Here is a 26,169-nt window from a genome sequence, read left to right on the forward strand (position 1 = left end):
AATGCTCCCTTGTTGCTTCATTCCACATGAATCTCTCCTTTATAGACTTCAGCCTTTAACTGCACAATTATGCTTTTTATTTTATTGAGTCCTAATTTTTGTTTTGCATCATATAAATGGTTTTAAGAATAGATAATAAGTGCCATATATCATGTATAATGTTTCCTAAACAACATATTCTATCTTCTTGGTGAAGTTTTGCTTAACCACACTAAATTGTATTATCTGTTTACACCCTCAGAATTGGGTAGCATTTGATATTAGTATCATACTTTGTATGTCCCATATTATTAATATTGTAAATTTATTTTTCGTATGTACCTATTTTATTCATATACTTCTTTTGAATGTCAAATGAGGGTAGGTACTAAGACTTGTATTGAATAGAAAATCCATGTGGCTCAAAGGTTATGGAAATTATTCTATTGAATAGATTGTTATGTATATCCTTTGATTAAAAATCATATTGTAATATAAGTTATAACTATGCTATTGCTTCAAAACAAATTAAGTCATTGAATTCAGAAAATAAGTTAACCTCCAGAATTATAAAATTTTAAGTCATGATGATAACATAAAAAAAAAAACTATCTTACAACTGAGTCGAAGATTTTAAGATAAATGCTTTTAAACTTATAAGAAAAAATAGAAAAAAAAATACTTAAGGTTTGATGATTGGTTAAATTGTGTGTGTAGTGTGTGCATGTGTTGAGCTTACCATGAAAATACTGCAGATGAAAAAGAACATGCAGTGAATTTAGAAGATTTTTATCCAAGAGCTATTAAAATAGAAAAGCAGATTTTTTTAAAGTAAAGAAAGGAAGAAGCAAGGGTTAACAGTCCTCTCTTGCCTAAACTAAAAGTGCCCCAGGATAGAGGACTACTAGTGCTAAAACCAGGGAAGTTCCAGGCAAACTAGAATGGGTTAATCACCTTATAAGAGACCTAATTTATTTTTAAAATTAACTTATTTTTGGCTGTGCTGGATCTTCATTGCTCCTTGCAGGCTTTCTCTAGTTGCAGTGCATGGGCTTATTGTGGTGACTTCTCTTGTTGTGGAACACAAGCTCCAGGGCGCATGGGCTTCAGTAGTTGCAGCTCACAGTTGCTCACACAAGTGGGATCTTCCTGAACCAGGGATTGAATGCATGTCACTATATTGGCAGGCAGACTATTAACCATTGGACCTCCAAGGAAGTCTCAGAAAGCTATTTTAAATCTAGATGTAATTTACTCAATACATACGTACACATACGAACACGCACAATATTTTTGCATAACCTATACATATCCTTAATATACATGTAGTGTACTTGACATACTCATACTGAGACAGTTTTTTTTTTTTAATGGATACTTAGAAGAAAATATGCCAGAATGTATGTGTATATGTATGTGTGTATAGGTCTGTGCATACATACATGCATACATACAAATACCCAAAAGTAAAATCTCTATTGAAAGTTAGGTACATAGGTCAACTTTGCTGTGTATCAGCATTCTCAGAATCTCAAAGGTTTATTGTTGTTGTTCAGTAGCTAAGACATGTCCGACTCTTTGTGACCCCAGGGACACCAAGCCTCTCTGTCCTCAACCGTCTCCCAGAGTCTGCCCAAGTTCATGTCCATTGAATCCGTGGTGCTATCCAACAATCTCACCCTCTGTTGTCCCTTTCTCCTCCTGCCTCCAATCTTTCCCAGCATCAGGGTCTTCTCCAGTGAGTCAGCTCTTTGTGTCAGGTGACGAAGTATTGGATCTTCAGCTTCAGTATCAGTTCTTCGAATGAGTATTCAGGGTTGATTTCCCTTAGGATTAACTGGTTTGATCTCCCTGCTGTCCAAGGGACTTTCAAGAGTCTTCTCTAGCACCACCATTCGAAAGCATCAATTCGCTTATATTAAGAGATTTACTTCAGGCTCAAAAAATGGCCAGCTGGAACTTGTCTAGATCTGGCTTGGATTGGATGAGCATTTGTGCAGGTGTGTTTTGCATGTCTCTCAGTCTGGAACCCAGGCTGAAGGAGCAGGGTCTGCATGAGCTAAGGCTGTGGGAATACAAGAGAGTAAGCTTCTGAAAGCATTTACTCTGAACTGACACTTCTGCCCACATTCCAGAGGCAAAGTGAAATCTATCACCAAGCCCAAACTCAGTGGGCCAGGAGATGTATACTACTCTAAGGAGGAATATGCTTCCCTGGTGGCTCAGACGGTAAAGCGTCTGCCTACAATGCAGAAGACCCAGGTTCCATCCCTGGGTCAGGAAGGTCCCTGGAGAAGGAAATGGCAACCCACTCCAGTACTCTTGCCTGGAAAATCCCATGGACCGAGGAGCCTGGTAGGCTACAGTCCATGGGGTTGCAAAGAGTCAGACACGACTGAGTGACTTCACTTTCACTGTCAAGGAGAAAAATATACTACTCTAAGGAGCAGTGGCTGCAAGGTACAGGAGCCAGAGCCGCAAGGACAGGGGCTCTGGATGCAGCAGACTTGCGTATGGCATAAGCCCTCTTGGAGGAGGTCGCCACAAACCCCACCATAAAGCCACAAGAACTTACACAGGACTGGAAAACAGATTCTTGGTAGGCAAAAACAGAACCTTGTATGCACAAGGACCCTGGAGAAAGGAGCAGTGATCCCACAAGAGACTGACCCAGACTTGCCCATAAGTGTCCAGGAGTCTCCGGTGGAGACCTGGGTCGTTGGAGGCCTGGGTCAGTGGTGACCTGAGGCAGGGCTGGGGGCACTGAGTGTAGCAATGCATGCATGGGACCTTTTGAAGGAGGCTGCCATTATCTTCATTACCTCCACCATTGTTTGGCCCCAGGTAAATAACAGGGAGGGAACACAGCTCCATCCATCAACAGAAATTTGGATTAAAGGTTTACTGAGCATGGCCCTGCCCATCAGAACAAGACCCAGTTTCCCCCTCAAGCAGTCTCTCAGGAAGAGAGAAGCTTCCATTAAGCCTCTTATCCTTCCATAAGCCTCTTCCATAGCCTTCTTATCCTTCTCCATCAGAGGGTGACAGACTTAAAACCACAATCACAGGAAACTAACCAATCTGATCACAGATTGTCTAACTCAATGAAACTATGACCCATGCCATGTAGGGCCACCCAAGATGGACAGGTCATGGTGGAGAGTTCTGACAAAAAGTGGTCCACTGGAGAATGGAATGGCAAACCACTTTGGTATTATTGCCTTGAGAACCCCATGAACAGCATGAAAAGGAAAAAGATAGGACACTGAAAGATGAACTACGCAGGTCAGTAGGTGCTCAATATGCTCCTGGAGATCAGTGGAAAAATAACTCCAGAAAGAATGAAAAGATGGAGCCAAAGCAAAAACAACACCCAGTTGTGGATGTGACTGGTGAAGGAAGCAAGGTCTGATGCTGTAAAGAGCTATACTGCATAGGAACCTGGAATATTAGGTCCATGAATCAAGGCAAATTGGAAGTGGTCAAACAGGAGATGACAAGAGTGAACGTTGACATTATAGGAATCAGCGAACTAAAAAAGACTGGAATGGGTGAATTTAACTCAGATGACCATTCTATTTACTACTATGGGCAAGAATCTCTTAGAAAAAATGGAGTATCCATCATAGTCAACAAAAGAGCCCAAAATGCAGTACTTGGCAAATGCAATCTCAAAAAATGAGAAAATAATCTCTGTTTCCAAGGCAAACCATTCAATGTCACAGTAATCCAAGTCTGTGCCCCAACCTGTAATGCTGAAGAAGCTGAAGATGAATGGTTCTATGAAGCCCTATAAGACTTTCTAGAACTAACACCTAAAAAAGCTGTCCTTCTCATTGTAGGGGACTGGATAGCAAAAGTAGGAATTCAAGCAATGCCTGGAGTAGGAAATAAGTTTGGCCTTGGAGTGCAGAATGAAGCAGAGCAAAGGCTAATAGAGTTTTGCCAAAAGAATGCACTGGTCATAGCAAACACCCTCTTCCAACAATACAAGAGGACATGGACATCACCACATAGTCAATATAGAAATCAGATTAATTATATTCATTGCAGCCAAAGATGGAGAAGTTTTATACAGTCAGCAAAAATAAGACAAGGTGACTGTAGCACAGACCATTAACTCCTTATGGCCAAATTCATACTTAAATTGAGGAAAGTAGGGAAAACCACTAGACCATTCAGGTATGACCTAAATCAAATCCCTTATTATTATACAGTAGAAGTGACAAATAGATTTAAGAGATATCTGTTAGACAGAGAGCCTGAAGAACTATGGACAGAGGTTTGTGACATTGTATAGGAGGCAGGAATCAAGACCATCCCCAAACAACAACAGAAAAAAGGATAAAGGGTAAAATGGTTATCTGAGGAGCCCTTAGAAGAGAAGCAAAAGGAAAAGGAGAAATGGAAAGATATACCCATTTGACAGCAGAGTTCCAAAAAATAGCAAGGAGAGATAAGAAAGCATTCCTCAGTGATCAATGCAAAGAAATAGAGGAAAACAACAGAATGGGAGAGACTAGTGATCTCTCCAAGAAAATTAGAGATACCAAGGAAACATTTCATGCAAAGATGAGCTCAATAAAGGAAAGAAACGGTATGGACCTAAAAGAAGCAGAAGACATTAAGAAGAGGTGGCAAGAATACACAGAAGAACTACACAAAAAAGATCTTCACAATCCAGATAATCCCGATGGTGTGATCACTCATCTAGAGCCAGACATCCTGGGCTGCCTTAGGCAGTATCACTAAGAACAAAGCTAGTGGAGGTGATGGAATTCCAGTTGAGCTGTTTGAAATCCTAGCAGATGATGCTGTGAAAGTGCTAGACCCAATATGCCAGTAAATTTGGAAAACTCGGGAGTCGCCACAGAACTGGAAAAGTTTAGTTTTCATTCCAGTCCCAAAGAAAGGCAATACTAAAGAATGCTCAAACTATCACACAATTGCATTCATCTCACATGCTAGTAAGGAGAATGCAATGGCAACCCACTCCAGTGTTCTTGACTGGAGAATCCCAGGGACGGGGGAGCCTGGTGGGCTGCCGTCTATGGGATCACACAAAGTCAGACACAACTGAAGGGATTTAGCAGCAGCAGCAGCACACACTAATAAAGGAATGCTCAAAGTTCTCCAAGCCAGGCTTCAACTGTACACAAACCATGAACTTCCATATATTCAAACTGGATTTCGAAAAGGCAGAGGAACCAGAGATCAAATTGCCAACATCTACTGGATCACTGAAAAAGCAAGAGAGTTCCAGAAAAACATCTACTTCTGCTTTATTGACTATGCCAAGCCTTTGACTGTGTGAATCACCACAAACTGTGGAAAATTCTGAATGAAAGAGATGGGACTACCAGACCGCCTGACCTGCCTCTTGAGAAACCAGTATGCAGATCAGGAAGCAACAGTTAGAACTGGACACGGAACAACAGACTGGTTCCCAATAGGAAAAGAAGTACGTCGAGGCTGTATCTTGTCACTCTGCTTATTTAACTTATATCTAGAATACATCATGAGAAATGCTGGGCTGGAAGAAGCACAAGCTGGAATTAAGATTACTGGGAAAAATATCAATAACCTCAGATATACAGATGACACCACCCTTATGGCAGAAAGTGAAGAGGAACTAAAGAGCCTCTTGATGAAAGTGAAAAAGGAGAGTGAAAAAGTTGGCTTAAAACTTAACATTCAAAAATTAATATCATGGCATCAAGTCCCATCACTTCATTACAAATAGATGGGGAAATAGTAGAAACAGTGTCTGACTTTATTTTGGGGGGCTCCAAAAATCACTACAGATGGTGACTGCAGACATGAAATTAAAAGATGCTTACTCCTTGGAAGAAAAGCTATGGCCAACATAGACAGCATATTAAAAAGCAGAGACATTACTTTGCCAACAAAGGTCGATCTGGTTAAGGCTATGGTTTTTCCAGTAGCCATGTATGGATGTGATAGTTGGACTATAAAGAAAGCTGAGTGCTGAAGAATTGATACTTTTGAACTGTGGTGTTAGAGAAGACTCTTGAAAGTCCCCTGGACTGCAAAAATATCCAACCATTCCATCCTAAAGAAATCAGTCCTGAATACTCATTGGAAGGACTGATGCTGAAGCTGAAACTCCAATACTTTGGCCACCTGATGGGAAGAACTGACTCATTTGAAAAGACCCTGATACTGGGAAAGATTGAAGGCAGGAGAAGGGGATAATTGAGAATGAGATGGTTGGATGGCATCACTGACTTAATGGACACAAGTTTGAATAAACTCTGGGATTTGGTGATGGACAGGGAGGCCTGGCATGCTGTACTCCATGGGGTCACAAAGAGTCCAACATGACTGAGCACCTGAACTGAACTGAACTGAAGGAGGAATAGAGTATTTGCTGAGATAAATCTAATAAGCCAATTTGGGGTTTTGAATAATGTATATTTTTTTTCAATTATGTATTTTTCCAATTTTCTAAACTAAAGATGCATTACTTTAATACTCCAAAAAATATATAATTTTAAACTAACAAAAAAACCATGAAGTCTTATTAAATGTTTCCTACACAGCATAGTAAAGAGATAAATAGTATCTGTTGTCCATATGGAAAAATAGCTTTCTTCCATATTTTATGCAAATAAAAGATATGCCTATATGACTTTAAGGTATGGAACTAAGAGTGAAAATTAAGTGGTCTTGGAAACAGTATGTGCATTTGGAAGGAAGCTGGAATAATTTGTACTGTGATGGTCAAATGAGTGTCCCAAGGATGTGGCTGTTTGTTAGTTTTAAGGCCCTTTTTTTAAGATAATAGGAAGAGAACTGCATAGAAACATTTTCATCCATAGCAGAGGGGGAAACCTCAAAGAAGAGGCTGCATTCTTCACAAACTCAACAAAATATAAACTGAAACCTTTATTTGTCTGATAATTCTCTGGAGAAAGTATGCAGACCAACTCTGATGATTTAAACCTCCTTAGTAGCAGCAAGTATCACTGGTTTAAAACTACATCTCTGGTCAAAAAGATGGGTTACCCTAATCCATTTCCAAGCAACTCAGTCACTATAAAGAATCATATATTTTGGGGGGAATACATCATAAAAGAATTCTTATAGCATCCAAAGTGCCACTTCTACCCACCCACTTATTTGTACTTGTTAGGCAAACGATAATAAGGAATTTGGCTCTGACAGAACATTTAGTGATTAAACTTCTAATGTGTCAGGCTGCCAGCAATAGAAATGGGTTTCTTGGCTTCCATTTTTTTAGTTACTTATAATAATTTGTTTAATTACTGAACCACAAAACAGACAAAACTAAGTAAGAGATTGGATTCGAGGTCAGTATGCAGGTTCATATTTGTCATGACCACTACCTGTGGTGGTCTCCCCAGCTCACTTTAGCAAAGATTTGGGATTGTCACTGGCACAGAAAGTCTAAAAAGGCTGCCTACATGCAACACAGATGCCTCTGCATCCAGCCAGCAGACACCTTCTGCCTGTTTTGTGAGGTAATGCATGGAATTCACACTCAGTTTATCCTTCAGGAAATCCCCCAAAATGTTGTGCCTATTTCCCTTCCCAAGAATGTAGAAAGAGAAATAAAAGAATGAATATAATATACCTGAGTCCACTTTGCCAGAGTTTTACCTATATAAACAAAAGCACTCAAATTTTTTTCCTGGTATATGCATTCACTGATTTGTCAAAGTAAAGTACCAACTATAGTTCACATATTCATTTCCATGCAATGAACGCAATTTCAGAAACTTTTAAAAAGCAACACAAAAGAAATTTGCATATAGCAGTGTGCAGAGTAAATTGTATATGCATTGGCCTGTCTGAGTCTGAGCGAATCACTGTGAGTAGGTCAAAAAAATAAAAAGTAGGTGTTAGTATTATTGTACCAGTAAAAATAAAAAGTAGGTGTTAGTATTATTGCACCAGTGAGGACACAGAGCAGTTTTTAAATGAAAGACAAAAGAAAATAAATTCAAGAGCTGATTCTTTGAAATGACCTACAAAATTGTTAAACTCTAGCAAGACCGATAAGGAAACATAACAGAGAAAAACTAAAATATTCATACCAATTATGAGAAATATAGCTGATTTACAGATATTAAAGTTATGATAATACTTGGATTTACTTCATGGCATAAACATAGCAATTTTAATGAAATAGAAAAAAAAAACCCTTAAATGTTACAGACTACTAAATTTTACTCAAGAAGAATTAGGATACTAAAATTGCCAATATTCATTGTGGAAGTTGAATCTGTATTTAAAACCTTTCACAAACAAAAAAGTACCTTATGTTCTAATGGCTTTGTAGGTAACTTCTCCCAAACATTTAAAGAACAAATACCCATAATTCATTAGTCCTTTCAGAAAATGGAAGGGAAAAAAACTGTTCCAAACTCATTGTATGAGATCAGTAAAAATCTGTGATCAAAGCCATCACATGTAAAGACCAATGCTCATGAATGTAGATGCAAAAATCTAAACAAAGTTAACTAAGTTGAATCTCACAATACATAAATATTGATAAATTTGTAACCAAGTAGAATTTATTTTAGGAATTAACTTTTTTCTTAACATTTGAAAATCAGTAAAATTAATTGTATTAAATTAAAACAAAAACCATACGATCATCTCCATAGACAAACCAAAAATTCATTCAAGAAAATTCAAATCCATTTATGATAAAAAAAAAAAAACTGAGAAAACTAGAAAACTTTTTTTCCTTTATTGTGTCTAAAATATGTATTTAATTAAATGTATCATGTGAACAGTAGATACTGAGATAATTTGTATGTATTCCTGGAAACAAGACTGGCCTTTCCTCTGTCAAACTTCTGGCTTAAAGCACTGAGCCATCTGGTCAGGAGTTGAGCTGGGGGTGGGTTTCATGGAAGCTATTGTTACTCTTAGTGCACAGCAGAATTCAAGTTCTTCTAGTGGTTTCTTAAGTTTAAGGGTGGGAGTTAAGCTACCAGAGGTTTTTATTTTTGTTTTTTTCCTCCCCATATTCCTGCTCCAACCTCCATTTTCAGCCATCCTGTCTAACTGCAACACAGGTGGTCTCTCTTTAATAAGGACCCTTGCTCCTTCCCCAGGAAAGAGCATTATTGCATGTTACTACCCACTGGGCTGCAAGACAGAAGCTGTTCTCTTTTGGCCTGGTCCAGTATAAGTCTTAGTCAGACTCTGTATGCCTGGGCTTTATAACTTTCTCACTATTGCTACACCTCCTGCCCATGATAGCAGGTCTCTAATTTGACCTGTATGTAGTAGGTCCCTTGAAGGATTTTTGTAGATCGTGTAGATTTTCCTTCTACATTGTGTGCATGCATGAGTGTACTAAGTCACTCCAGCCGTGTCCAACTCTGTGCGACCCCACCAGGCTCTTCTGTCCATGAGATTCTCCAGGAAAGAATACTGGAGTAGGTTGCCATACCCTACTACAGGGGATCTTCCCAACCCAGGGATCGAACCTGAGTCTCTCACGTCTCCTGCATGGCAGGCAGGTTCTTTACCACTAGCACCACCTTCTACAGTTGTTGTTCAGTCACTCAGTCACCTTTGACTCTGTGACCCCATCAACTGAAGCACACCAGGTTTCCCTGTCCTTCACCATCTCCCAGAGCTTGCTCAAAAGCTTGTGCATTGAGTCAGTGATGCCATCCAACCATCTCGTCCTCTGTCATCCCCTTCTCCTCCTGCCTTCTATCTTCCCCAACATCAGGGTCTTTTTAATGAGTCAGGCCCTCACATCAGGTGGCCAAAGTATTAGAGCCTCAGCCTTAGCATCAGTCCTTCCAATAATATTCAGGATTGATTTCCCTTAGGATTGACTGGTTTGATCTCCTTGCAGTCCAAGGGATTCTCAAGTGTTTTCTTCAACACCACAGTTCAAAGCATCAGTCCTTCAGTGCTCAGCCTGGTGGGCTACAGTCCATAGGGTCACAAGAGTTGGACACAATGGAGCAACTAAAAAAACAAAACAACCTTCTTTATAATACAACTCTCACATCCACACACAACTACTGGAAAAACCAGAGCTTTGACTAGACAGCCCTTTGTTGACAAAGTAGTGTTTCTGCTTTTTAACCTTCTACACTGCTGAAACTCTCTCTCTCTCTTTTTTTTTTTTTTTTTTTAGTGTTGAAACTCTTAATGCTATTGACATAAGACACTGTACAGAATTCTTCCTGCCACTTCCCTAAGGGTATAGGTTTGTTTCCACTTCCCTTCCCACAGCAATAATGGGATCAACCTGTGCTTTGAGGGCTTCCCTGGTGGCTCAGTGGGGCTGAGCCTAGAGGGCTATATTCATAGGGTCACAAAAGAGTTGGATGCAACTTAGCAACTAAGCAACAAAGACAACCTATGCTCTGAGAGTGATGAGTTTGTTGTTTTTCCACAAAAGTCTTAAGGTTTTAATTTTGTATGAGAGGGTACAAACAAGACCCTTCATGGCTTTCCTATAGTAATAGATAATTTCTTCCTTTGTGCCCCCACCACACATGGGAGGCTTTCTTCTGTCTCCTGGACTTGCACAAGCTTTCTTGTAAGTCTCTTATTCTTCAGTGGGGTTGCATGGAGAAGAGTCACCAAGTGAGGGAAAATTCCCTTGCATCTGAGGCACCCAAGGATTCTATGCTTTTGGCCTAGCCCACATTTATCTTGGAAGAATGTCATGGAATTCTAATTTTCTCTTACCTACTGGAGCTGCACTTTCTTCTTTTGTATTCTGTCTCTCCTGCTTGAACTTCTCTGGCCTGAAAATGTAAACTCAGCTCTTCAATGGAATAAAAACATGCTAATTTTGTAGTTTATATAGTTAATCCTTTTGTTGTTAGAGCAGGAGTGATGCTCTTGTCTAACTTTATATATCCTAAGTAAGAGTAGAATCCCATCATATAAGTAATATATCCTTCACTTCTCCAAACATATGAAACAAGCATTTTTAATTTTAACACATGCCATCTTCATGGGTCTTTTTCTACAGGTAGTTCCCACCACCACCCCCGACCCTGGGATAATTTTTATTCACAGTGGTTTTATTTCTTTAGGGTTTTTTTTAAAAATTGCAAACATAGTTTTTTGGGAACTTTGTGGGTTTATTTAAATGTTTATGTTTTGTGTTTCAGTTGCATTCCTTCTAATATAATTTGCATTACTTCTAGCTGGTAAGTCTTTTTATTAATAAATTATTGATGAGGGAAATATGAATTAACTTTCCCTTCTTAATGAATCATAACCTAAAATTCAGCCAGGATTAACATTGGAACTGTGACTTAAATTTTTTTTAACATGAGGGGGAAAAAAAAACCAAAAACAACCTATCCAAACCTGAACCAAACTGTCATTTTGAGTTTTAGCTTTATATCTTCAAATGTCAAGCTTGAGGACAAAAAAAAAAAAAAAAAAAAAAATCATAGAAATGCTGTGTTTAGTAAGTGAGTCTCCTTAAGCAAAAGGTAAAAATACCATATAAACTTTCATTTTTCTTAACAAGAATGACTGACAATTAACTTATATGCCCAGACCTTAAAATAAGACATTTAAGAAACTCCGATGAGATTAGTGAATTTAGCTAAGGGGGAAACAGAGCGTTCAGTTCAGTCACTCAGTCCTATCCGACTCTTTGTGACCCCATGGACTGCAGCACACCAGGCTTCCCTGTCCATCACCAACTCCCAGAGCTTGCTCAGACTCATGTCCATTGAGTTGGTGATGCCATTCAACTATTTCATCCTCTGTATCACCTTCTCCTCCTGCCTTCAATCTTTCCTAACATCAGGGTCTTTTCCAACGAATCCATTATTCACACCAGGTGGCCAAAGTATTGGAGTTTCAGCTTCAGCATCAGTCTTTCCAATTAGGACTGATTTCCTTTATGATTGACTAGTTTGAACTCCTTGCAGTTCAAGGGACTCTCAAGAGTCTTCTCCAATACCACAGTTCAAAAGCATCAATTCTCTCTTTATGGTCCAACTCTCACATCCAGACATGACAGCATATATCTTTGGAAAATTCATTTGCTCGTATGGTGGTGGATCTCTGTCAAATAAACTGTGCATTATTCCTCAGAGTGTTTCTTTTTCTGTTTTCAAACTCTTGGTTTATAACTAATAAAGAACCCTGTATTCCACTTACTCAGTCATGCATCTATTGCCTGAAGTTAGGTTTGACTCCTTTTTAATACATAGATGTTTTACAGATACATTTGGTTCTCAGTCTCAGACTTTTGCAATTTTATTTAGATTCTGGACTATTCCAGTAATTATTTTAAACTGTAAAAAAAAAATCCCTGCTGCTTTCTTGTTAATGATGTTCTTAGTACACTGAGAAATGAACTAATATTAGGAGTGTTTATGTGGCTATTTCACACTTCTTTTGCTGTAATGCTTGGCTTATTCTTAGATGAACATTACCATTTGGAATAACTTCAAAACATAGTTAAGGACTGTGATAATGCTTGATCTGGTGTTCTAAACTCTTTCTAACTGTCTCCTTTTCTGAGTTAGAAGAAGAGTAGAAGGCATATGTACTGAATGACAATAGTTGAAAATAAGCACACACAAAAAAACCCCCAAAAAACAAGAAAAAACCTGATCTCTCTCCAGTGAAAATAACTGGAATTAGCATGCCAAATAATTGTGCAATAAAATGACTTAGAAATATGGCTATACAGATGGCTTACATCCTTAATATTTCAGAGTTTTGAAAGAGCAATATGGTGGACAGACTCTGTATCCAACAACATGGCAGAGGTTGTAATACCATGATCAGGCAAATAGACAAACTGGTTAATGTAATATCTAATGGAGGAGGTTTTCCTTAAAAGTGACTCAGATTTTACAAAGTCCCTAAAAGGCAGAAGCAAGAAAGGCAACTTAAGATTCTGATATTAATGGAAAGCACATTACCATCTGTTTACCCTACATAATTCAAATATATTCCCTGTTCACTTCATATGTTTAATATTCTATTTGTCAGCTCATTAGACCAAAGGGATTAAATCAGAAACACTAAACCACTAGCAATGTTTGGGCAGTATAGGGTCTTTCTCTCTAGGTAAGCTTTTGGGTCTACCTGGATGTAGCCGCAAAACCATTGGTCAGATCACATTTCTTGATTTGAGATTTGGCAAATAAAGTAATCATAACCATGTAAGTTATGTGCATTTTCTACTTTAAAATAATACAATAAGAAACAGCACCAAAATAATCTTGACATCATTTTCATAATACAAAAAATCTTTTGAGGTCACAACATCAAACTAAGGAAAAAAAAACTTTACAATGTACATGTGCAATAAGACTAGCCAGTTGATCAAATTGTAATTGACAGAATAGAAAGTAAACAAGATGAAGATTTTTTTTTTAGTGTTTTTAGCTATTATTTGATAGACATAATGGTTGGAGAATTAAGCAGAGCACCTCAAAAACTAATTCATGTTTACTCAGGAAATCAAAATTTGTTTTTTCAGCACAAACCAATGAAAGAGGATTAGCAGTTCTAGAAGAGAGAAAAAGCAACTTATGGAAATTATAACAGTGGGTTTAATATATTTACTGAACTTAGTGAAGTGAGAACAAAAAGTAATTTTGTTTGTTCTCACATTTGCTCTCTTTGAGCACATTCTGAGGGCTTGTTCTTTCCTACTCCTGGATAAAATCTTGATAGATTCCATAGCATTCTCTATGATTTACAGGTATTAAAGAACACTCTAATTTTCTAAGGTATTAAAAAGTCCAGTCGATCTAAGATATCCTTACCCATGTCATTCAAAACTTCTCCACTCCCTTCACCTCTCTTTCCTCCCAACTCCATAGCATCCACCATCAGAAACCACCTGGAACCTGAAGCTCACTGTGAGAAAGGGAAGGGTGAGGTCATTTCATTCCCTTTTACCAGCTGCATGCATCCTTTACTGGCTGCTACTGCAATTCTCCTCTTGAAGACTGTGTCTGAAGAGAAGGGCAGGGGAGAGTCTGATGAGAAAACTTAAGACTTACATGGCTTGAATTATTGCGTCTGACTCTGTGACCACATGGACTGTAGCCCACCAGGTTCCTCTGTCCATGGGCTGTCCCACGCAAGAATACTGGAGTGAGTGGCCATTTTCTCCTCCAGGGGATCTCCCCTACTAGGGATGGGAGCCTTGTCCCCTGTGTCTCCTGCATGGACAGGAGAATTTTTTACCACTGGAAAGCTTATGCATCTATAAACCAGTATTGGTATCCTTTTCAGCAGATTATCAAACACTGGCTCTTTCATTCACTGGGTATTCCCCCTACCCCCACTTTTTTTTCTCCTTCTTTAGTTTTTTTTTTTTTTTTTTTTTTTAAAGAAACACTTCTATAATGGAGTATTTCATCCCAGATCCCTTGTTTCAGGTACAATCTCATCCAAGTGATGATTTAGCACTACCCTGTCAGCTCCTTGCTCTCAGGGATATATTTTTACTTCAGGCTATTTTATTCAACTGATGTTCCACTATCCTTCAATATATTATTTTGCAAATTAGGAAGGAGAGTCTCTTGAGTGGTGATAGGAGCTCCCAGAAATGTCATTGGGTAAGACTGTGGGTGAGTCCTGAGAAATATAATCCTTACCACAGTTAGTTGTGGGGTGTGAATGAAGTCCTGGCCAACTGGCAGATATGTGATTGGAGGAATGAGCTGCTCCATGTATTCTGCTTTGAATTTTACCATGACCAGTGTCCAGCTCTCAGGATGATTAAAGCAGAACATTTCTGTGGGGGTTAGATAGGTGTCTTCAGCTGACCCAAGCCCAGGGCATGGAGGGGAGAGTGGAAGCTTCACCCGCACAAGGTCCAGACATCTAGGCTCAGGCAAGAACCGGACTCATGGCAAGTTAAATAAACACTAGAATGGGGAAAGGCAGAGCAAGTGTCATAAAGTGGAGGGGAGCAAAGCTGAGGTATCCCCTACAGCTGAAGATCCAGCTTTCAGTTTCTTTAGCATGTCAAGATCAGTACCACCAGACACCACTGGCCTTGCTGTTATCTCTGCTGTGGAATGTTCTCTCTTCCCTAGATGGTTCCCATGGCTGGCTTGTGTGCATCCTTTAAATTACAGGTGTCACCTCCTGTAAGACAACTTAACTAAGGTAGCCCCCCAACTCCTTCTATTCTGTCACATCATCCTGTTTATTTCCTCTATAGCAGTTATAAGTCCAGGATTTGTCTTACCTGTTGGGTGTTCTCTCCCTCTATTAGAATGCAGAGGCATGAGGACAGACTTTGTTTCAAGCACTGCTATCTGAACGGTGCCTGGCATATAGTTGGTACTTGATAAGTACTGGCAGTCTTAGGTGGCTTAGTGGTAAAAAAAAAAAAAAAAAAAAAAAATCCACCTGCCAATGCAAGAGACTCAGGAGACTTTCTGAGTCAGGAAGATCCCCTGGAGAAGGGAATGGCAACCCATCCCAGTGTTCTTGCCTGGAAATCCCAAGGACAGAATGGCTTGGCAGACCGCAGTCCAGGAGGTCTCAAAGAGTTGGATGCAACTGAGCATGCATGTAGCCACAATAATTATTTACTGATTGATTAAAATGTTTGGTGGCAATTCAACAAAATAAGTAATTTAAAAAACCACTATCTCAATTTTTGGTGAGAAACTTCCTCACCGTTATTTTTTGTTCTCAGGCAGGTCCCTCAAGCCAGCCTCTCTCAGGCCTCGAGATTTTTAAAACAACTCATATAACATTTCTTTTATTCTACCAACTTGAGAAGATGAATTCCAGTCTCTTCAAAGGGGACTTTTGGATGTCTGTCTCCCTAAATACTAATGAGAGGGCTTAAGGTAAGTGAGAAACCCACTGCCCACCTAATGTCTAATAATCAATCAGGAAGCAGAAGAATGTTGAATACTGCCTTCTAAGAAGTTCTCATTCCTAGCATTTCAACCTCCTCTTATATTCAGACCAGAAGAGCTGAGGTTGGTGGAGTAGGACGGCTCATTTCATAGTGTCATAACAAGTCCTACTTAACACAGGCCCCCACTCTTTGTGGTTTTGGCTAAGGCTGCTATAAAATGAAAAATTACCTAAACTTCACTCTTAGTTGAATCCCATCCTTTTTAAAAGGTGTTTGTGAGATACAGAGATTTGCTGCTGTTGGTGTTCAGTCGCAAGTCACATCCGACTATTTACGACCTCCTGGATGGAGCCAGGCTCCTTTTTCCAAGGGGTTGTCAGGGCAAGAATACTGCAGTGGGTTGTCATTTTCTTCTCCATTTATGGAGATTGCTGCCTTACTAAAAGTATTTGAGAGAGGACAGAAATGGGATAGGGTTGGCCAGGAAAAAGATAACCTAATGAAAGTTAGTTCGACAATAGACCATAAGTACAGAGATCAGTCAATGCACACAGAAGCAAGTGAGAAGAATTATAGTTTGGAAGGTAGATGGAATGACTGTACTAGTAAACAGCATACTGGGGTATCAGAATGATGTCCAATGAGTTATGGATAGAGTGCTTGCTTATAATGCCCTGTTTACTGCATGTACAAAAGGGTATTGTTCATAATCAAAAGTGAAATGAAATCCAAACTATGCTTAAAGAGTTTCACATTAAAATCATCTCAAGTAACAAATTTAAAATTGCATACGTTTTAGAAACTATTAAAGTCCCAAAAATTTTCACTGCTCTTGGTATGTTAGAATTTTAAAAGCATTATGTACCATTTCCCAGCCAATCAAGAGCCATTTATTGCATGACAACTGTAAGCATCATTCAAAATTAGGCAATGAAAGAAAATTGTTTGTTTAGTCTAGGTCACAAGGCAGAGAGGGAAAGCTTCACTGAAACATACATTGTGTGCTGAAATCACATACAGAACAATATTTGAAACCTTTCTTAGCATCAATGACTTTAATATGCTTGCATGAGGAAATCATCTCAAAAGTCAAAGATAAAATGTATTTTCTTGTTTTCCTAATAATTTTACATAATGTTAACATGCAGCGTTCCAACCAAGTGTGTTAAGTAGCACATTTCAAGTATTTCAGTATGCATTCACAAAGGCATATGTTTGGAGATGCCAGTACATATGAAAGCTCATTCAGTAGAAACTAATGGTGTCCAGCAGAGAATAAAGTAACTAACTGAATTTTGTAATGCAGCTGGTAACATGATCTTCAGAGTATGGGATATTTGCAGGCAAATTGCTTTATTATCTATAATGTCAAGAGAGATCACCTCAAAGAGGACTTAAATCTCCTTTCATAAGTTGGTTTCTTCATGACTGCTAATGGAGAATAGATATGCTTTAATGCTTTTGATGTAACCATTTTGAGTGACATTTCCCTCAGCTTTCTCTTTGTACCCAGCATGTAAGTTATTGCTGATTTACAGTGATGATAGTGAGATAGGAGAATATCTTGCATTATTGGAAGATCTGTAGATGCTTCATGATATTGGAGGAATTCAGAGACTAAGACTCTATCCAGATCTGTATTCCTCATGTAATATTAGGCAAGTCTTTTATCTTACCGATAACAATTTTATTTTCTATGTAATGGAAGTATCTATATCTACACTGTATTTCCTCTTCAAAAAAAAAAAAAAGCAAGCAAAAACAAAACTAAATAACATTAAAAAATAAGTTAGTACATACTGCCATAAATAATAGGTTTTTGTAAGGAAACATGAATGGATTATTGTGAGGATAAACTATTTTCTACAGCCATTTATATATTTATACATATATTCATATCCATTTATATGTCTATATATAAATGGCTGTAGAAATTTTTATATAAATAGCTGTAAAAATTAATATATAAATATGTGTAAAAATTAATCTGCTCTATGTCAAGAGTCTAAGATTTTTACCCTACTTGCTAATTGGCCTGCCTCAATTCATTGATGCAGACAGAAGAAACAGGACTCATGCACTGAAAACAAAGGATAGTTTAGAGCTCCAGAAATAGCATGATCTGGGGTAGAAGCAATTTTTAAAAATTTATTTATTTTTATTGAAGGATAATTTTTTTATTTAATAATTTTGCTGTTTTCTGTCAAATATCAACATGAATCAGCCATATGATTCATATTCATATGAACCTCCCCTTTTGAAACTCCCTCCCATCTCCCTTCTCATCCCACCCCTCTCGGCTGATACAGAGCCCCTGTTTGAGTTTCATGAGCAATAGAGCAAATTCCCGTTGGCTATTTATTTTACATATGGTAATGTAAGTTTTCATGTTACTCTTTCCATACATCTCTCCCTCTCTTCCCCTATCCCCATGTCTATTCTCTTTGTCTGTTTCTCCACTGTTGCCCTGTAAATAAATCATTCAGTACTATTTTTTAGATTCTGTATATATGCTTTAGAATACGGTATTTATCTTTCTCTTTCTGACTCACTTCACTCTGTATAATAGGTTCTAGATTCATCCACCTCATTAGAACTGACTGAAATGCATTCCTTTTTATGACTGAGTAAAATTCCATTGTGTATATGTACCACAACTTCTTTATCCATTTATCTGTCAATGGACATCTGGGTTGCTTCCATGATCTAGCTGTTGTAAATAGTGCTGCAATGAAAAATGGGATACACGTGTCTCTTTCAATTCTGTTTTCCTCAGGGAATATGCCTAGGAGTGGGGTTGTTGGGTCTATGGTGGCTTTCTTTATTCCTAGTTTTTTAAAGGGTCTCCCTACCATCTTCCATAGTGGATGTATCAATTTACATTCCCACCAACAGTGCAAGAGTGTCCCCTTTTCTTGACACCCTCTCCAGCATTTATTGTTTGTAGACTATTTGATGATGGCCATTCTGACCAGTGTGAGGTGATATCTCATTTTAGTTTTGATTTGCATTTCTCTAATAATGAGCAGTGTTGAGCATCTTTTTATATGTTTGTTAGCCATCTGTATGTCTTCTTTGGAGAAATGTCTGTTTAGGTCTTTTTCCCACTTTTTATTGGGTTATTTATTTTTCTGGTATTGAGTTGTATAAGCTGCTTGTATATTTTGGAAATTCATCCTTTGTCAGTTGTTTCATTTGTTATTATTTGTTGGTCCTTTAATGGATTGGAACCTGGTGGTCTGGAGTCGACGATAAGAGAATGAAAGAAGGAAATAGGCTAACATTCCCTGGGTTATGCAGCCAGCTTCTGCGCTCCAGGGAATCAGTCAGAAATAGAGAGAGAGAGAGAGAGAGAGAGAGAGAGAGAGAGAGAGAGAGAGGGAAAAGAAAGAAAGAAAGACACGGGGACCAAAACTCTGATGGAGCAAAGTGTTTTAACCAACATGGCGTGGGCATATATACTGTCTTACAAGGTAGTTATTCTCAGCAAAGATAAAGGCTAAAATTCCAGACTTACAAAACACAAGGTGATCCCTATTAAAGAGACAAGAGGGTACTTATCACAATAATGAGAAACTAGCAAAGGAAATTCCTGGATTCCTCAGCCCCAGGAAAGGCGTGCCTCTCCTCTTAATTTCTGAATATTCAGGAATTAATAAGGGCCAGAGGATTCCTGACAGTTATTTTCTCTCATTATGGGGGTTGTCTTTTCACCTTGCTTATAGTTTCCTTTGCTGTGAAAAAGCTTTTATGCTTAACCAGGTCCCATTTGTTTACTTTTGTTTGTATTTCCATTAATCTAGGTGGTGGGTCATAGAGGATCTTGCTTTGATTTATGTAATCGACTGTTCTGCCTATGTTTTCTTCTAAGAGTTTTACCCCTTCTGGTCTCACATTTAGGTCTTTAATCCATTTTGAGTTTACGTTTGTGTATGGTGTTAGGAAGTGTTCTAATTTCATTCTTTTACATGTAGTTGTCCAGTTTTTCCAGCATCACTTATTAAAAAGGCTGTCTTTCCCCATTGTGTATTCTTGCCTCCTTTGTCAAAAATAAGATCCCCATAGGCACATGGGTTTATTTCTGAGCTTTCTATATTATTCCATTGGTCTATATTTCTGTTGTTGTGCCAGAACCACACTGTCTTGATGACTGTAACTTTGTAGTATAATCTGAAGTCAGGAAAGATGATTCCTTCAGCTCCATTTTTCTTTCTCAAGGCTGCTTTGGCTATTCATGGTCTTTTGTGTTTTCATATGAATTGTGAATTTCTTTATTCTAGTTCTGTGAAAAATATCACTGGTAATTTGATAAGGATCACATCAAATCTGTTGATTGCTTTTAGTAATATAGTCATTTTCACAATATTGATTCTTGCTACCCAGTATCATGGAATATCTCTCCATCTGTTTATGTAGTCTTTGCATTTTCATTATTATCTTGCAATTTTCTTTGTACAGTTCTTTTGTCTCCTTAGGTAAATTTATTCCTAAATATTCCATTCTTTTTGTTACAATAGTGAATGGGATTGATTCCTTAATTTCTCTTTCTGATTTTTCATTCTTAGTATATAGAAATGCAATTCATTTCTCTGTATTGATTTTGTATCCTGAAACATTGCTAAATTCACTGATTAGTTCTAGTAATTTTCTGCTACTATCTTTAGGGTTTTCTATGTGTATACCATGTCATCTGCAAACAGTGAGAGCATTGCTGCTTCTTTCCTGATCTGGATTCCTTTTCTTTCTTTTTCTTCTCTGATAACTATAAGCTAGGACTTTCAGAACTATGTTGAATAGTAGTGGTGAAAGTGGACACTATGTCTTGTTCCTGATCTTAGAGGAAATGTTTTCAGTTTTTCACCATTGTGAATAATGTTTGCTGTAGGCTTATAATATATGGCCTTTACTATGTTGAGCTAAGTTCCTCTTATGCCCATTTTTTGAAGTTTTAGTCACAAATGGGTGCTGAACATTGCCAAAGGCTTTTTCTGCATCTATTGAGATTATCATATGGATTTTATCTTTCAATTTGTTATATGATGTATCACATTGATTGATTTGTGTATATTAAAGAATCCTTGCATCCTTGGAAGAAACCCAACTTGATCGTGGTGAAGAAGCTTTCTAATGTGTTGCTGAATGTTAGCTAAAATTTTGTTGAAGATTTTTGCATCTATGTTCATCAGTGATATTGGCCTGTAGTTTTCTTTTTTTGTGTGTTGTCTTTGTCTGGTTTTGGTATCAGGGTGATGGTGACCTCATAGAATGAGTTTAGATGTGTTGCTTCCTCTGCAAATTTTTGAATGAGTTTTAGAAGGATAGACATTAGCTCTTCTCTAAATGTTTGATAGAATTCTGCTGTGAAGCCATCTGGTCCTGGACTTTCATTTTTTGGGAGATTTTTGATCACAGCTTCAATTTCAGTGCTTATAATTGGGTTGTTCAAAATTTCTATTTCTTCCTTGTTCAGTCTTGGAAGATTAAACTTTTCTAGGAATCTGTCCATTTCTTCCAGGTTATCTATTTTGTTGCCATATAGTTTTCCATAATAATCTATTAAAATCCTTTGTATATCTGCATTGTCTGTTGTAACCTCTCCTTTTTTGTTTCTAACTTTGTTGATTTGATTCTTCTCTCTTTTGTTCTTGATGAGTCTGGCTGAAAGTTTGTCAATTTTGTTTATCGTCTCAGAAAACCAGCTTTTAGTTGTCTTAATCTTTACTATTGTTTTTTCATTTTATTCTGTTCAGATCTTTATGACTTCTGTCTTTCTACTATTTTTTTCTTTTGTTGTTCTTTTTCCAGTTTTTTTAGGTGTAAAATTAGGCTGTCTATTCAATGTTTTTCTTGTTTCTTGAGGCTGTCTATTCTATGTTTTTCTTGTTTCTTGTTTCTTTCAGTTGTCAGGTTTTCATTGTCATTTCTTTCTAGAAATTTTTTTTGATTCCCCTTTAGATTTCGTCAGCAACCTGTTGGTTATTTAGAAATGTGTTGTTTAATCTCCATGTATTCGTGTTTCTTACAGTTTTTTTTTCTTATAATTGATATCTAGTCTTATATCATTGTGGTTGGAGAAGATGCCTGATACAATTTCAATTTTCTTAAATTTACTGAGATTTGATTTGTGACCCAAGATGTGGTCTATCCTGGAGCATGTCCCATATGCACTTGAGAAGAAGGTATTCTGGATTTGAATGGAATGTCCTGAAGATATCAGTGAGATCCATCTCATCTAATGCATCATTTAAGACTTGTGTTTCCTTATTAATTTTCTATTTGATGTCTGTCCATTGTTGTGAGTGGAGTGTTAAAGTCTCCAACTATTATTGTGTTACTGTCAATTTCTCCTTTTGTCTGTTAGTGTTTGTCTTACGTATTGAGGTGGTCCTATGTTGGGTGCATAGATATTTACAGTTGTTATATCTTCCTCTTGGATTGATCCCTTGATCACTATGTACTATCCTTCCTTATCTTTTGAAATCTTCTTTATTTTAAGGTCTCTTTGGTCTGATATGAGGATTGTTAATCCATATTTCTTTTGCTTCCTATTTGCAATGGAATATATTTTTCAATCCTCTCACTTTCAATCTATATGTGCCTTGAAGTCTTAAGTCAGTTTCTTGTAGACAGCATATATATGGCTCTTGTTCTTGTATCCATTCAGCCAGTCTGTGTCTTCTGGTTGAAGCATTTAATCCATTTACATTTAAAATAATTATTATATTTTAAATACATTTAAAGTAATTATAAAGTAACTATTGTCATTTTCTTAATTGTTTGGGTTTGACTTTGTAGATCTTTTTTCTTCTGTTGTATTTCTTGACTATATAAGTCCCCTTAACATTTGTTGTAAAGCTGGTTTAGTGGTAATGAATTCTGTTAACTTTTGCTTGTCTGAAAATCTTTTGATTTCTCCATCAATTTTGGATGAAGTCCTTGCCAGGTACAGTAATCTTGGTTGTAGACTTTTCCTTTTCAGTACTTTAAATATATCCTGCCATTCTCTTCTGACCTGAAGAATTTCTATTGAAAGATCAGTTGTTAAGCATGTGGAGTTTCCCTTATATGTTACCTGCTGCTTCTCCCTTGCTGCTTTTAATATTTTTTCTTTGTGTTTAGTCTTTGTTAGTTTGATTAGTATGTGTCTTGGTATGTTTCTCCTTGGCTTTACTCTGTATGGGACTCTTTGTGCCTCTTGGACTTCATTGACTATTTCTTTTTCCATGTTGGGGAAATTTTCAACTAAAATCTCTTCAAAAATTGTCTTGGGGATTGTCCTACAGTGGCAGAGGAATAGGACGGGGAGACCACTTTCTCCCCCACAAATTCATCAAAAGATCATTTGAGTGCTGAGCAACTTACACAAAACAACTTCTGAATGCTGGCGGAGGACACCAGGCACCCAGAAAGGCAGCCTCTTCTCTTCAAAAGGAGGTAGGGCAAAATATAAAAGATGAAAAGAAAGACAAAAGAGAGTTAGGGACAGAGACCTGGCCCAGGAAGGGAGTTGTGAAGGAGGGGAAGTTTCCAAGCACCAGGAACCCTTCTCACCTGCAAATCTGTGGGGAGCTTTGGAATCTCAGAGGGCAACATAACCAGAAGGGGGGGGGGGGAACAGAGAATACACACCTAACGACAACTCCTAGCAGAGAAGTAGCCCAGACACTCGCCTCTGCTACCAGCGAGCAGGGGCTGAACAGAGAGCGCTAGCTGGCTGCATACCAGCCCATCCCCCTGCCAGAGGCAGAGAGGCAGACAGGCGACAGCCAGAGCCGGAAGGCAAGGTGAAATCTCAGCCCCAGAGATGGCATCCTCCGCCAAACTGTGTCCTGGATGATTGACATCTGCCAGGAGGATCACAGCCAGAGATCAGCCCCCCAAAGGAGACACATGGCACACCTGAGATGGTGTTTTTGTGGTGCACCCAGGAAACTGAGTAGCTGGGACCGGGGAGGTGCGCCTAAATAAGTGACCACCTTCACCCCCTTGTGTCAGGGTGTAAATTAAGACACTGAAGAGACTTGCAAATGGAGGAAGCCATAATAAACAAAGAAGAGGGAACTGCTCTGGAAGTGACAGGTGCAACAATTTAAAACCCTGTAGTTAGAACTGACTAAGCATTGGAGGGGGCCTATAGACCTTGAGAAGAAGTATAAGCTGGAACAAGAAACTATCTGAAACTGAACTGATCCCACACTGTCCTCAACAGCTCCAGAGAAATTCCTAGATATATTTTACTATTATAATTTTTTAAATTTTTAAGTTCTTTATTTGCTCCTTTAATTTTAACTTTTATAACCTACTATTACCTTGCAAAAAAAGATCCTATTTTTAAAGCAAATTTCATATATATATATATTTTATAATTTTTGTGATTGATTTTGTTTTGTATTTTCAATATTGTATTTTTGAGAGTCTAACCTCTACTCTAGATTTTCAATGTTTGCTTTTTGGTATTTGTTATCAATTTTGTACCTCTAATAATCTAATTTTCTGTACCTATTTTTACTTAGAGGTGTGATTACTGGCTTGATTGCTCTCTCCCCTTTTGACTCTCCCTTTTATCCCCTGGTCACCTCTATCTTCTCCCTTCCCCTTCTCTTCTCTATGTAACTCTGTGAATTTCTCTGAGGGTTCTGGGTTGTGGAGAACACGTAAGGAACTGATTACTGGCTAGATTGGTCTCTCCCCTTTTCATTCCCCTCTTCTCCTCCTGGTCACCTCTATCTCCCTACTCCCTCTTCTCTTCTCCATGTAACACTGAACCTCTCTGGGTGTCCCTCACTGTAGAGAATCTTTTCACCATTAACCTGTATGGATGGAGAAGTCTTGAGGTTACCATAAGAATAAGACTGAAAGCCAGAGGCAGGAGGCTTAAATCCAAAACATGAGAATACCAGAGAACTGCTGACTCCAGGGAATATTAATCAAAAAGAACTCAGCCAAAAACCTCCATAGTTAAACTGAAACCAAGCTCCACCCAAAAACCAACAAGTTCCAGAGCAAGACATACCAAGTTAATTCTCCAACAACTCAGGAATGCAGCCCTGAGCATTAAAATACAGGCTGCCCAAAGTCACAACAAACCCATAGACAGCTCAAAACTCACTACTGAACACTTCATTGCACTGCAGACAGAAGAGATCCAGCCCCACACACCAGAACACAGATGCAAGCTTCCCTAACCAGGAAACCTTGACAAGCCACTAGTCCAACCCCAACCACAGGGAGCAACCTCCACAATAAAGTGGAACAACAAACTTCCAGCATATAGAAAGGCCACCCCAAACACATCAATCTAAACAAACTGAAAAGGCAGAGAGATATTCAGCAGGTAAAGGAACACAATAAATGACCGTCAAACCAAACAAAGGACTCTTTTTCAGGAGTCTCCCTGAAAAAGAATTCAGAATAATGATAGTAAAGATAATCCAAAATCTTGAAAACAAAATGGAGTTACAGATAAATAAACTAGAGACAAGGATTGAGAAGATGAAAGAAATGTTTAGCAAGGACATAGAAGAAATAAAAAAGAGACAATCAATAATGGACAATGCAATAACTGAGATCAATAGCACTCTGGAGGGAACAGTAGAATAACTGAGGCAGAAGATAGGATAAGTGAGGTGGAAGATAAAATGGTAAAAATAAATGAATCAGAGAGGAAAAAAGAGAAAAATAATTAAAAGAAATGAGGACAACCTCAGAGACCACTGGGACAAAGTTAAGTGCCCCAACATTTGAATCATAGGAGTCCCAGAAGAAGAAGACAAAAAGAAAGGCCATGAGGAAATACCTGAGGAGATAATAGTTGAAATTTTCCCTAAAATGGGGAAGGAAATAGCCACCCAAGTCCGAGAAACTCAGAGAGTCCCAAACAGGATAAACCCAAGATGAAACACCCCAAGACACATGTTAATCAAATTAATGAAGATCAAACACAAAGAACAAATATTAAAAGCAACAAGGGAAAAGCAACAAATAGCACACAAGGGGATTTCCTTAAGGGTAACAGTTGATCTTTCAATAGAAAATTTTAAGGTCAGAAGGGAATGACAGGACATACTTAAAGTGATGAAAGAGAAAAACCTACAATCCAGATTACTATACCTAGCAAGGATCTCATTCAAATATGAAGGAGAAATCAAAGCTTTATATACAAGCAAAAGCTGAAAGAACTCAGCACCACCAAATCAGCTCTTTAACAAACACTAAAGGCTTTTCTCTAGACAGGAAACAGAGAAAATGTTTATAAACTCGAAACCAAACCAAAAAAGTAAATGGCAATGGTATCATACTTATCATTAATTACCTTAAATATAAATGGGCTGAATACCCCAACC

The sequence above is a fragment of the Muntiacus reevesi genome, chromosome 6 (genome assembly GCF_963930625.1).
Source record: "Muntiacus reevesi chromosome 6, mMunRee1.1, whole genome shotgun sequence".
Classification (NCBI taxonomy): Eukaryota; Metazoa; Chordata; class Mammalia; order Artiodactyla; family Cervidae; genus Muntiacus; species Muntiacus reevesi.